Source organism: Lonchura striata, chromosome 5 (genome assembly GCF_050655825.1).
Source record: "Lonchura striata isolate lonStrDom1 chromosome 5, ASM5065582v1, whole genome shotgun sequence".
NCBI lineage: Eukaryota > Metazoa > Chordata > Aves > Passeriformes > Estrildidae > Lonchura > Lonchura striata.
In genome coordinates, this window is record NC_140707.1 from 33,131,551 (window position 1) to 33,145,742 (window position 14,192).

At 41.1% G+C, this 14,192-nt stretch overlaps 1 protein-coding gene across 2 annotated transcripts in view; it reads left to right on the forward strand.

Moving 5' to 3' along the window:
- The window catches only part of LOC110472033 (uncharacterized), a 60,633-nt gene extending 46,521 nt beyond the window's left edge, over nt 1–14,112 (forward strand). For both annotated transcript variants that reach the window (XM_077784222.2, XM_085580227.1), the window contains 4 exons: nt 847–912; nt 11,103–11,232; nt 12,226–12,390; nt 13,265–14,112. The gene's annotated coding sequence lies outside the window, so the exon portion shown is untranslated. The remainder of the gene's footprint in view (nt 1–846; nt 913–11,102; nt 11,233–12,225; nt 12,391–13,264) is intronic.
- The last annotated feature ends 80 nt before the right edge of the window (nt 14,113–14,192 follow it).

Below are 14,192 nucleotides of genomic sequence, written 5' to 3' on the forward strand. Positions count from 1 at the left end.
AAATGACAGATTTTTTTAAGGAAGTTTAGTCATGAATACTACGCCCTACAGTGTTGAGGCTTTCTGACCATGATTTATGTTGATAATGCTTTTTAAATGACAAACTGAAGAAAGATGTTTTTTTTTTTTTTTAATTTAGCACACTGAATTTGTATTCATTATCTTAAACATTTTTTTCCCTCTCACATGTGTTTGGAAAAGTTTAAAGGGAAAAGTGGTGGGGCTAGGATGATGTATAGACAGTGATTTTAGCTGGTATCAACCTCACAGGTGGAGAGAGGAGATATAAGTTTCAAAACTACAGGCCTATGTAAATTCTGCAGCATCAGAAGTAAGTACAAAATAATAGAAATCACAGAAAAATGGGTAAAGCAAATACCATATTTATCTGGGAAGGTATTCAACTTCTAAAGCAGAGGAGGGAAAAATTGCTGTGGGAAGAAATACTTCAGGATTTTGTCCCTCATGTAAATGGCTTTTAAAAAATTTTCAGTGTATGTAAAAAAAAAAAAAAATATATATATATATTTAAATATAAGATCATGCCACTTGCAGATTAAATATTGCTAATGAGACTGAGGATGCAGTGATATAGAGGCATCTAAGAACCGAAAAACAGGCCTGGGGAATCTGGTACTTCAACTGACAATGTATGGAGCTAATTTTTGACATGTGTACCTGACTTATCAAAACAAATTTTGAGGACTCAGACTCGAATGTAATAAGAGTTTTTAAAATGCTTTTCAGACGAAAAGATATAAAGCTTTTTGAGGGTCAGATAATTTGAATGAGCAAAAATATGCCTGGGCATACAACAATTTTAATCTATTCTTTCTTACGTTACAGTGTGGCACAGCCCCTGTTCTGGGACAGAAGGACAGACGTCCAAGGGACATGGGCATTTCTTCTCAGGTAACCTGCTCTTACTGATGGCTTGAGAGAGAGACAAAAAATAACTTCTCTGTTCAGATTAAATAATACCTGACCTTTTGGCCCTTTAGATTTTGGTGTTTATTGACATTTCAGACAAACATAGATAGTTTTGTTTTATTTTGAGAGAGGTGAGGAGGCAAAGTATTGTGAGGGAAGGAAGTTAATGCCAAGTCTTTCTGATGTCCGATCGGTTGCAGGAGAACAGCAGTGCTGACAGTGGTATACAGGATTTTCCCATTAAAAGATGCAAATGATAGGATATTATAGAAAGATCAATGTATTTGTGAACTGTGCTGTGTGTTTCAGTTTGCTTCATATTAGAACAGCTAATAAATTGAAAGTAGATGCTACAATCTCTGGTTGGTCAAAGACAGGGCTAGAAAAAATAGTTCTTTCTAATTGCATGTGGTTTTATTGTGTTGATAAATATATTTGATGTGGCAGCAATTAAAAGTAGTCTGGTCTGATTAAGCTGAAGGGCCGAGACTTGGTTTTAAAGCATGCTGGTAAGCAAGAGTCAGTAAATGGCATAAAGCTCTAGGTAGGATGGTTTTTGAGAAAAATGCAGTTGCTTGAGGTCAATTAGTGAATAGTAAAATTTTCTGATCAGGAAAGAGTCTGTATTTTTGAGATATTTTATACTTTGTGTAAGCTTTTTGTACACCAATACATAGAGGAGCTGTGTTAAAGTGTTGGAGTTGCTATTGTGTTATGGTACGTCACTTGTTCTTCCTGGTTTGAATTGTTGATTCAACTCTGATAATTAGAACAAGAGAAAAATATAAATTCCATTTACCAAATAGGATGTTTGTAGCATTGAAAAAAGTGAGAGATTAAAGATGATTAGAAGACTCTAAAATCTAAAATGTTGTTCTATAGCCTTTGAAAAGGCATAAATCTAAATAATAATATTTTTACAGGCAAAATAATATACATTATCTAAAATAAAGTATAAACTGCTGTTAGAAGAGTTTTGAAATAAATAGTACGTGCAGATAGGTAGCTAGGATTTTAAGTATTTTTCTTCCCCTATTCTCTCTTCTCAAGAAAAATAGAAGGATTTCTTTTAAATATAAAAGGAATAAATAAATACAATTGGAATGAAACATTATGCTAGATATTTGGTGAAATTTGTTTTCTTATAAGTATTTTGATTTTAAATATAATTGCCGTGAAATAGTTCAGATCTCAAAGTTTGTGGGGAGAAAATGTTTCAGCATCTTTGTTCATACCTGAGGAATCCATTTCAGAAGTCTATTTTCCCTGTTTGCAAAATACATTTTTATTAGATCTATGTATTTGGGTTAAGACTTACTTAAAATTACTTAATTAGGTTATACTAAAATTCTAAGTGATTTAAAAAGAAGGATTATGGTAATATGACAAAACATAACACAATTTTCATTGAAATTCTTAAATAAAGCCCTTTTAACATGCCAATTTTAAAAATCTATAAATTTAGGGTGTTCAAATAGTACAAAATATAAAAAGACTGATCTTATAATGGAATGTATAATCCTGTACCAGCAAGCAGGGATTTTGTAGGTACGTCTGGAACATGGCAGGAGGTCATTTACACCTTCAGTTTGGTTTTGAGCATTTTTCTCATGGTATTCTTGTTCTTCTTACTTTATTATGTATATGTAAACACTTATAAAATATTAATGGTTGATTTGTGAATCAAAATATAGAGAAAGAGGTAACAGTGTAGGTGCGCTAAGCTAGATGGGGACTGACTGTGTTTTCCCAGGAAATTCTGAAAAATATACCAAAGTAAAATTTACCACAGTAAAGAATAAATTCTAAGTAATTGTATTTGTGCTGTTTGGATTAGTGTGACTGTGAATTATTTTTAAAAACCTCCTGTAAGTGTCCAAAAACTGTGTAACATAAAAAGGTTTTCCAATTGTGTTTTCTCTAGATAAATCAATGGGCTTGTAGGCTGATTTCAGGGGCAGGGTATTAAAAAATGAACTTTAAAAAAAAAGGAGCTATGTGTGGGCTTTTCTCATAGATAAGTTTACTTTTTTCTTTTCTAAAAAGGAAAACGTATATGTGTTTCTTTCCTCTCTGGTTATAGTTTGAAATAAATAATAAGTTTGTAGTGATTTAATTTTTTAAAAGATGTATTTGTATGAAAAATCTGGCAATAAGTTTGTTTTACTTGTAATTTAATATTGGAGAAATAGGAGAACGTTTCTGGATATTTGCATTTGTTTCAGAGGTTGGAGCCTAAGCTAGATTTCTGTGTAGTCTGTCAGGCAGTTACACGTCTGAGCATGTTACAGTCTGTAGCATTACAAATTGGAGCTATTTGACTTTTATTTGCTGCATGATGCTTTCATTAAAAAAAATTGTAAATAAAATAGAAGAGTAGAGGATGAGGTCTGCATGTGTGCAGGGGCTGTTTCGGGGTGCGATGCCAAGCTGTGGAGGGGGGCTGGGTGAGACTCAAGGGTTTTACTCTGAGGTGCTGCTTTTGCCTGGACTTCTGCTATCTGCCCCTGTCCCTCACTGACTTCAGAAACTGAGTCTGACTCTCCGGGATCTTTTTTAATTCCCTGCAGGGTAGTTGCATGCGCATTGTTTGCTACTTATTTTAAGAGAGGAGATGTAAAAGTACTGTATGTGTTAGTCACACGTATACTGAGCACCTGTATAAAGAGTGTATGGGAAGGAGGGCAGAACACGAGTATGTGACTGACTTTTACATTAGTTTCACTGCAGAATAGCCTGGCATTTCCTAGGAACTTTGTCACGAAGTTTTCTGGGGGTTGTAAAGCTATTTTGGAGTTAATTTGCTTATTACAATTTGCCTCCTCAAACATAAATAAGGAATTTTTTTTAAAGCCCCACCAGCTAGATGAAGGTATTTCACCTGCTTTTTACTATTTCGCAGGGAGCGGGCAGCTGATGCCAGTAACAAACAGCTGTGGCTGGGAGCAGACAGCAATCACTGCGGAGCACACAAACGCCGCACAATGCCCGCGGCCCGCCGCCGGGCCGGGCCGGGCCGCTCGCAGCGAGCTCCGCCGGCGAGCCGGGGCGGCGCGGCTCCTCCGGGGGGGCTCGGGGGCGCCGGGCCGGGGTCCCGGGAAGGAGCCGCGGGCAGCGGCTCGGGGGCCGGGCGGGCCGGCGGCGGCGGCTCGGCGCCGCAGAGGGTTAAGGCGGCGGGCGCGGGGGCCGGCGGGAGCTGTAGGCGCCGCGGCATGCCGGGAGCCGCCGGCAGCGGCCGCGATTCGCCGGCAGCGGCCGTGACGGCGCCCGCCCGCTCTGCGGCGGCGGGGCCGCGGCCGCCGCGTCGGGCGGCAGCTCCGGCCCGGCCCGCCCGCGCCCCGCCGCCGCGCTGGGCCGGCCCGCGCCCGGCCGGGTGTCTCTGCGAGCGCCGGCGCTGTCCCCGCGCCCTGAGCAGCGGCCTCGGGCAGGTCAGTGGCGGCTTTGTCCCGGAGCCGGGGGTGCTGGGGTGCCCGGCCAGGCCTGCCCAGCCCCGGTATCGGCGGAGCCGAGGCGCGGCCCGGCGCCGAGGCCTCCCGGCGCCCCTCGGTGCCGGCGGCTCCGCGCCCGGGCCGGGCCGTGGGGCAGCAGCCCGGGCCGGCGGGGCTCGGCCGGAGCCGCCTCCTCCCCAGAGGGATTGGCTTCGCTTGCAGCAGGCGGGCGGCTCGGCCGCGCTGGCTCCGGGGCTGCCGCAGCCCCGCCGCACCGGCGGCCGCTCGGGGCCCGGAGAGGCTCCGGCCGCCGGGCACTGCGGGGCGGGCTCGGCTTCCACTCGCGCGGAGCTCCGCACCCAGCCCAGGGCACACGGGTGCTTTGCGCGGACAGCAACGGCTGGCACGCGGCAGGAAGGGATCGGATGCTTTCATCTCCAGGCTGGGGTTTTTTCGTTTTGAGTTTTTTAAATGTGAAGTGTAAGAATGGCCGTGCATGGAGGTGCTGAAGTTCGTTGAAGTTACGGGACAAACCCAAGAAGCAAACAGGATTTGGTAGTTTACCTGATAAAGGGGTATTTTCTCTCGAGACAAAGCGGGGAGGGAAGAAAAAGGAGGCAATTAACACTACGCGTTAATTTAATTTATGCCAATAGTGCGAAGTCAGTGTTTGTTAAACCTTCTGATATTTTAAAGTAACTTGTTAATTAACTGGGGATAAGTTACTCTATGTATCAAAGGAATCACAAATAATAAATCAGTCTAAGTGGATTTAGTAAATTTTGTTTGTGTATTTTTGTTTTACTCCTTACTTTGGAAGCAGATTTTGAAAGACAGTGGTCTCATACATCCACAGCTGAACTTGGGGCTGAATATACTTAAACTTCTCTTGGGAATAGAAATATTCTTGTGAGGTTATTTTCCTTGCTAATAGTAATCCTGAGATTTAGAAGACTAATTTATTTTTTAACTAATAAATAAAGTGCAGAGAAAATTACACTCTTGAGGTCAGACAACAACATAAAAAGGAGTTTTTTCTATTGCTTAGTTTCTGCAAGAGGTATGTGAGGAGCTCTACAAACATTTTTGAGTCAGAAAGCATGTCAGATTTAGCCAATGAATATCACCTGAAATACAATTCTTAAAGTATACATAGATGGTTCTCAGAAGAAAGAAAACAAAGAAATTAAATGTATGGGTTTTTTCAAGGGAAGATATTGTTCAAATGGAGGAATCACTGCAATCACTGTGTTGTTTTGCTTATGAAAGAAATTGTTGAGTAGTCACAGAAAAGGGATAAGTGCCGTCAGTGCCAGCGTTATAAACTCTCATGGTTTGGACTTTCAGAGTGAAGCTAGTGAAGATGGCTTGAGATGCAAAATCAGCAAGTCCAGAACAAAAGAAAGCAGAAAAGATGCAGGCAAGAGAAATATGATTAATGTATTGTAAGGTGTTCTAAACTTGTTAGTGTATGGCCTACTCTGTTCCCATTCTAACCATTGCTTTTCTAGTTTTACAATAGTAGGTTTTCCTAGATTCTGCTTTTTTATTTCAGTGGCAATGCATTAGCACTGCATTTGTGCTTTAGTACAATAAATACAGTATATTCCCTTGCCAAAAATTTATAATCTATCTGCAAACACTGTACTATTAGTAGTGGAAGCTACACATAAAGGGGGTCAAATAGTTGAGGGTACCCAAAGGGAAGGACAAGGTTAGTAATAGAGATGATCTCATCGGGCAGCCATGGTGCACTTAGCTGTAGGACAATTTTTGAAGGGCAAAATAAGATCACAGAGAAATTAAAGGTGAGATGAGATGCAGCAGTTTTAGCAAAACAAGACTGCCAGACTACCTATGTTTCATTGTGAGGAACTTTGATACTGTACCATGTGAGGAAATCATGTAAAACAAAAAAATTGGATTAATTGTATTGTAAGGTGACTTTGGAATGAACTGACAGATAATATGTGGAAAGAGACTATACTGATGGAAAGAAGGCAGCAAAGTGGAGGTTTTGAGGACTATTGGAATTCTCTCCTTAGTGACACTAGTGAAAAAATACAACAATGATAAAATCTTACGACACACAACTGGTGGACTGTATTGATAGGAGGATTGGAATATCCATGTGCTGACATGATGAATCAAAATTGAGATTAATAGAATTAGATGAGATTTAGTGATGCAAAGAGAAACTGCTCACGATTTATTCTGTCACTTCAGTGACAGGTTGGTAGTTGGTGTAACAAGCAGCAGAATGATAGCATGTGACATGGCTGAGAAAATAATAATAAAAGAAGATGGTGTCCTAGGAAGTGTTAAGGGATGTATTTCCTCTATGTACAGAAAATATTGCTGTCAAAGTGTATGGCATTAGTAAGACCTTATGTGGAGCCCAACTATCACCCACATTCAGATAAATGGGTTCAAACAGATGGATGGAACAGATGCAGAAAAGGACCCACATGGATGTTAAGAGGAATAGAGAGGCTTAACAGAAAGACGCAGAAGTGACAATTACACTGTTATGTAAGGAAGGAAAATAATTATATGAACTCAAGATTAGAATAAAGCAAAACAAACGTGTGTAAAAGAGATAATTGTTAGACTTTGCTGGAAATTGAAGGAAGAGCTCTAACAAACAGACTGACGATATTCTGGAATGGTTTCAAATGAGAAACAAGTTCAAATTTATTTTAGAAGGAAGTTGGATATATCCAGGAAAGAACATCAGTGTTGGGTCCGGTACAGTGGTGAGGAATTTGACTTGGAAATCCTGGATATCACCTCCCATAATACTGCATTCTTGATTCTTGTGTATCAATGGATGCTGAGATGGATATGTTGGTTGTTTTTGCTCTGAACTCTGTTTGGTTTGGACACTATGGCTGAATTAATGCAGTGCTACCTGACTTCTTGTGCCTAGATGGGCTACTTTATAGGAGTCTTAATGGAACAATTTTTAGGTGAGTTTTTAGGCATCTAGGCCAAGACAATGTTGCATTCTAAAATGTATGTATAATCAGCTGCCTTGGGATGCTACCTAAGACCTTGTGTCTTTTTTTTTTCCTGACTTTTGCATAGTATATATTTTACATACAGCACTTAGTGCAGTACTGAAGAATTAACTGAAGAACCTAACGATTAAAGAACATTGCTTTTCAGCAAAGCTGCTGTCCTCTAGGTAGACAGTTTAGATTTTTACTTGGCATTTTGGATTTTGGGAAATCTCCACAGGGCAGGGAGTTAAGCAATCATTGCTCAGTCATCCATTTTAATTTTATTTTTCAGTCCACAGTTGTAACAGATTATTCAAATAGAAATAATAAGTTTTAAGGAGGTAACTTCCTGTTCAGTGGTCAATAGAAAATTAAGTGATAGAATCAATCCAATCATCAATTTATGCATTAAGTGCTACCACTGGCACTTTCAGTAGTTGCTGAAGCAAAGAGTGAATTGATTATAAGAATTAAACTTCCTTCATATGCCTAGAGGTGAACAAGTCATGAAAATGGCTCATTTGGTATGAGACAGTATGAATGACTAAGAAGAAAGAAAGAAAAAAGAAGTAGTATTTCTAACTGGTTTCTTGTACTTTTTTCCTGTAAAGTGGGATTTGAACTATAGATATTTATCTTGAAACTTACAGGGCAGAAGTGTGACCACAGAGTGATGGTGTGAGTGTGGAATGAAACATGCTTGGTTGTTATTTAAGCCAGATTCCTGAAAGTTAGTTTCTTCTTCTATTATGAATATGATTATTTAAAGAAAATAATTCCTATTCATTGCAGATTCTTTTTTAACCTTTTTGAATTGGAAGAAGTTGTGGACTTCCCATTGAAATGGTAGGAATTCTGTGTTAGGCCTTCAGCAGAGAAGCATTTTCTGACCTGTTTAGCCCATGTCATCCTACAAGGCTTTCTGCCACTAGAAGAGGTACTTCCACTGGTGTCACTTGTTTCTAGTCCTCCTGTGCTGTATTATGGCTATGGAAATAACACTGATTGGGGGAGCAAAGTCATGGAAGTGAGCAGCATTCACATGATAAGGCTGATAATGACATTTGCGTGACTCAATGACAAAAGCAGAACAGCACATATTTTAGTATTAAACAAATAAGGTGTTACTGCTGTCACTAAGAGCAGGCCAAATCCATTCTTTTGGTGGTTTTATGTAACCACATCTGGAGGGAACATGTACACGTGCCTGCTCACGCAGATGCATGTATAAACATATATCTGTTTTGCTGCAGGTGCTGGCTTGATGAGTAGAAGTAACAGAATCAATATATAGGAATACTGGGAACCCACACACTGAACAGAATCAGAGTATGGCAGGGCTTGGTTTGGTGTCAGTAGACTCAGAAAGGGAGGGCTCACTGCAGCCTGCAGCAGTACTCTTTGGGTTGTTTTTTTAATTGCTAATTGTTTGGCTTTAATTATTTTTTGTAGGAATACTTTGGAGCCAGGCCATTGCTTCTGTAAATCTTCAGATTTCCACTGAAGTTGCCAGAGGGGGATAGCATTTTACACACCTTAAATAGATAGCCTTCTATGTGAAAACATTATTTTGGTGTCTTTGGTCCTACATTGTTTTTCAAAAATGGTGGTCTTGAAATGTCAATTTCAATGGTTAACTCTGCAATGGTAAAAGTCTTAAGGATGTCTGGAATCTAAACATTTTAAAGAAATAAAGAGAATTGGATGAATAATATGCAGATGCATAATTGGGATTTAAAGATAGATAGCAATCTGAGATACTTTTTTTGCTCGCAGTTGCTGTCCCCAGTAGGGACTTAGTTGAACTTTCTGCCCTCACATTTCCCCTAGGAATGATACATTTTGTTTAACAGGCATTCAAAGTGGAATTCATGTTTGTGAAATACTGGGAGTAGCCAAGACAAAGTCTTCTACAAGTACTGGGTTTTGGCAGGGGCACCAGAACTGTCTGGCATGTGGACCTTTATGGCAACACTTGAGGACTACAGATTTTTTTAAAAGGATAAGAAGACAGAGATTTAGTACCAAGTATAGTCCTCCATCTGGGTCGGAAAGTGCATGTATCATGCAAGATGACAGTGTTTGCAGTGGTGCGAGTGCCATGCATTCCTGAACTTTGTTCATTTGATGTGGACAAGTGTCTGTAACACTTATCTACAGTTACAAAACTAGGTAGAAGAGACATCAAGGATTAAACAATGAGCAAACAACATTTCATTTCTAGAGATGATATTTTCAGCTCAAATCAATATATTTCAGTGGGTTGTAGGATTGAAAAAGAGTAATCTGTTGTCATGGCCATATTATGTCTCTAGTAAATACTTGGATTTGCAGCATGCACGACTACTAGAATTTTTTTTTTAATAGTACTTGATTTCCAGTATTGCTGGTGATTATAAAACCCAATCCCCACTTTATATGCATGTCCTACTAAGCCTTTCCTTGGTTTGCATAGTAAGAGGATCTGGAGCCCCCCATTGCAATCTATTCTGAGAACTCTAAACAGGGAATAGCATCAAAAAGCACAATTTTGAGTTTTAACAGGAGACACACTTGTCAATCCATAGTAGATAAAAGTGAAAAATCCCTGTATCCAGTACTAGAAGTTTGTAGTACCATTTGTATTGTTTCCCGTTTGAAAGGTAAACTGAACAGACCTTCTTATAAAGAGCAGTGTACATCTGCATGGCACATTGGATTTGCAATCTGTAGACTCAACTAGTTAATATGCCAGCTACTGTTTGGCTTTAGGTTCTGTTTGTCTTCCATTGCTACACTTGCCTGGAGTGTTTTGTTGTTGAGAAATTTGGGACTTTATTCCCTGAAGCAGGCTAGATTGCTGATGCCCAAGGTTTATTTGAGAAGCAAGGAATGTATAGCTGTAGCACAGTGTGGTAACCTAAAATGCCTGGCTGGCTCAGTTTCAAAGCTAAGACTTGAGCTTCGCAGCTGCCTTGTGCTTGCAGGTTTCTGCCCTTCTCATAGAAGCTATACCCAAAAGTGTGCAATTGCAGATGAGTGACACATCAATCAAAATTTGTGCTTAGTTGGTTATTTATTATGGCACTTAATATTACCAATTCCCTCCCTTTCTCTCAACCTGCTGTTCTCTGGCTCCCTTGTTTCCTGCAAGCTCTGCAGAACAGGGCTGATCAGCTCAAGGTGCCTTATGTTAGGCCCACAGGAGTCCTGTACTGTAGGAGCTGACAGCGAGAGCCAGCTGGCAAAGCCCAAGTCTGAACCATGGAACCCCCAGCACCTGCGTCATGTGTAGCATGCCAGGAAGGAGGAGAGCTATATAAATACCTGCTTCTGTAGTTGCCCACATGCACCACTTTAACATATGCTGAAGATGTATGCACAGGATGGGGCTGAGAATGTCTGCTCCAGCCCCTCCAGTCCCACTGAGTTTCCCTCCCATCATTACAGCTGAAAGAAAAACAGTTACCTTGCCACTGAGGGTGGCAAGGCACTGGAATAGGTTGCCCAGAGAAGTTGTAGATGATCTATCACTGTGAATGTCCAAGACCATCTTGGATGGGGCTCTGAGAACCCTGGCCTTGTGAAAGGCATCCTTGCCCATGGCAAGAGAGTTGAAAGTACAGGATCTTTAAGGTCCCTTCCAAACCAGGCAATTCTGGTTCTATGATGTGATGATTCTGTGTGCTGTGAAACAGCTTCAACCAAAATCACCTCACCCGGCACACCTGCCATGCTGTTAAAGCAATTTCTGCCCTTTCAGGCAGAGGAGGGAAACCTGAACTCCTGAGTGAATGCTAAATAGTGCATGGAATTGGAGAGGTACCATGACCCTTGCAAGGAGATGGAGTAGGTGCCTAAGGAAAAGCTGAAGATCTGGAATTCCACACAAGGTACCTTGCCTCACCCCATCATTACAATGAACTCAGCAGTTGATGAGGTGTATTGAGAGATTTGTTGGCATGTCTGAATGGTTCTTGTAGACACCTTAACAGAATGGACAATGAAGATTACATTCTTAGGTATTCTAATTTTTGCCTTTAGTGTGCATGGGGCAGGGTGTCTTAATTTGGGGCTATGGACTTAGGCAAAGACACACTGCAGTGCTCAGCACTGCAGCAGCCAGGTCCTTTATTGAATCTGGCCTCACTGCGATAAGTGTGAGTAATGGTAAGAGAGACATGAGAGCAGAATGACTGTACAGGGGGGAGAGCTGCTCTTGAGTTGCTAGAGTGAAAAACATATTTGTAAAGGGATAAAATTAGTGTTGGGTACAAGAATGCCATTTAATGAAACAAATGACTACACTGTTCGGTGGCAGGAAAAAACATGACACATCACAGATAACCAGCAGTCCCCCTTTCCTGTCTCAGGGTTGCTGCAGAGCAGACAGCATTTCTGGCAGCACTGGGCAGGCTGGGATGAGAAGTGGATCCCAGTGCTGAGGCTTCCTGAGTGCTGACCAGTGCTGAGCACAGGTCTCGCTGTGGGGACAGTGAGGGACTGTCTTGGGTCCTCACGTGTGGACTTGTAGTGAGACGTGTTTTCCTCATGTGCTGAGAGAGCGGGGCAGGAGGGAGACATGGGAATGTCACTGAGAAGTGTATCGCTTCTGAGGTACTTGTGGCAGCAACATCACAGAAAAACTTCATAATAAAAATAGAATGTTTCTTCTTATTGGGTGCTCTTTTATCCTCTATTCATTGTGTTTTATTGCTCCTGTGCTGTATTTTTTGTTTTTTTTGTCTCCTTTTGATGTTGTAATCTATGTAGTTCTATGTCCCTATCTTTTGTTCCTTATTGTTGCATTTTTAGTCATGCATGTCACTACTGCTTTAGCTTTCCTATACACTTCTCTCTCATCTCTGTTGTGATCTGCTGTACAGCTTAGCCATGATCCATATGATGGGGCGATGTAGCCGAGCTGTGGGCTGACCGAGGTTTGCATCACTGCCCTGACCCAGATTGCATCTGCAGTCATCTGGAACTGACTACATGCCTGAACTGATAAAAGAGGCTGTGGAAATAAGGATCTCTGGGGCCTTGGCAAGGTATCCTTATATGTGAATGCATGTTGATGTGTGAGTACACTCAAAATGCCTGTCTGTTCCATCAGCTCAGCCGACTGGGTGCTCCTTTGGGATTTGCAGCAGGTTGTAGCAAATGGGAACAGACCTGCAAAGCTCATGAGAATACTAGGATTAACCCTAGAAAGGGGGATATGCCTGTTGCTCAGGAATCTGTGATACCCATAAGCAAGAGATGCAAACCCCCTCATTTGACCTTTGTATAATTCTTTCCCTTCCAGTGAATCCCTTTCCCTGCCTGTGACTCATCTTCTTCTAAATGTAGACTATAAGTCTCTCAGAGGACTGCCTTTCTCTCCAAGCAGGGTAGCATAAAAAATAGCAACACTTTTGAATAACCAGCATGATTTTTTTAACACAAAAAAATGGAGGGCTGCTTTGCTTTGTCTGTGCTTCTCTGTCAAGGGGTTTATTGGCCCCCCTGAGAGAACAGTGGGGCAGGTTCTGTCCTGACCTGCAGCAAGAAGGTTGTTCAGACAGGAGGTCTCAGAAGCAGGACAACTGCAGTGCAGTGGACAGGAGATGTTATAATAAAAGATGGGTAGACTCTGACAGAGACCAACAACTCCTTCGTAGCACCCACATACTTCCTTCCCTTTTTCTGACCCATTTGTAATTGGAAGCATTCCCTTGGTAACTGCAGTGCAGCTTACATGAATGTCCAGTAGGAAGTTGCCTGCTCCCTTCAGCAGATTGCCCAGGGCTCATAGCCTTTCCACCAGCCTCTACATGCACTGTCCAGCTGCCCAGTCCACTTTTGTTCTAAACACTTGGTGAGTCTGGTGACCATTGTTACCTTCCATCCTTTGCTTCAGTTTTCTACCTTTTCTCTTTCCAGGTGCTTGTGCCATATCCACCTGTCCTCTGGAAGACAAAAGAGTGAAGATCAGCAGTGTGTCATTTATTCTGCAAAAACTGAACAGATGAGAACTGCTGTGACAGCCAATAGAAGAAATTAAAAATTAAGAAAAGGCTGGTATGGAACAAGAGGAAAATTATCCCAGCATTTTGCACTTTTTTGTAATCAAAGTCCTGTCTTTGGAGGGTGTTATATCAACTACACACTTGGTGAGGCCTGTAGGGATTTTCCTTGTGTAACGCCTGCAGGATTTAGCCTTAGCATGTCACACTATTATAAGAGTGATGTCCAGTAAGCAATAGGTGGACTCTCTTGGGAAAAACACAGGAAGAAAACTTGGTGAGAGCTGGATCCTCTGCAGTGTCACCTCTCATGAAGGATTGACAAAAGGAAAAAAAAAAAGGAGTGAACTAATATTAGAAGGATGGATTGGATGCTTCCTGTTGTAGAACAGGATAAAATCCTGTGACATGTTCCTTCCTATTAGGTGGGATACTACTGCTTATGATAAAGATTGATTTCTAAAAATCCATTGTAAAGATATAGGTCAGCAAATAAGACAGTGACTTGACTAATTTTTCATTTCAAAATGTATGATAGTTTCATGCCTTTAATTGACATCAGTGCAGTGTGTTGTTGAATCCAATGAAATTTGAATCCCACTATGAATTTGTTTTCCACAGATTATGAACAGAAGCCTTTGATTTCTATTAATTATGTATTTTTGAGTGAAAAGCTATTTTGTGTATATATATTTAATAGCAGGAAATGTAGCAAATGTTTATTTTTATTAAACTAATAAAAAGGATAAAATCTATCACGGCAAATTTTCATTTAATTTCTTTGGTCTTTTTTCCTTTAGCATAGTCAGAAGATCATAAAGTGCAGCCTCAGGTATCTCAGGATT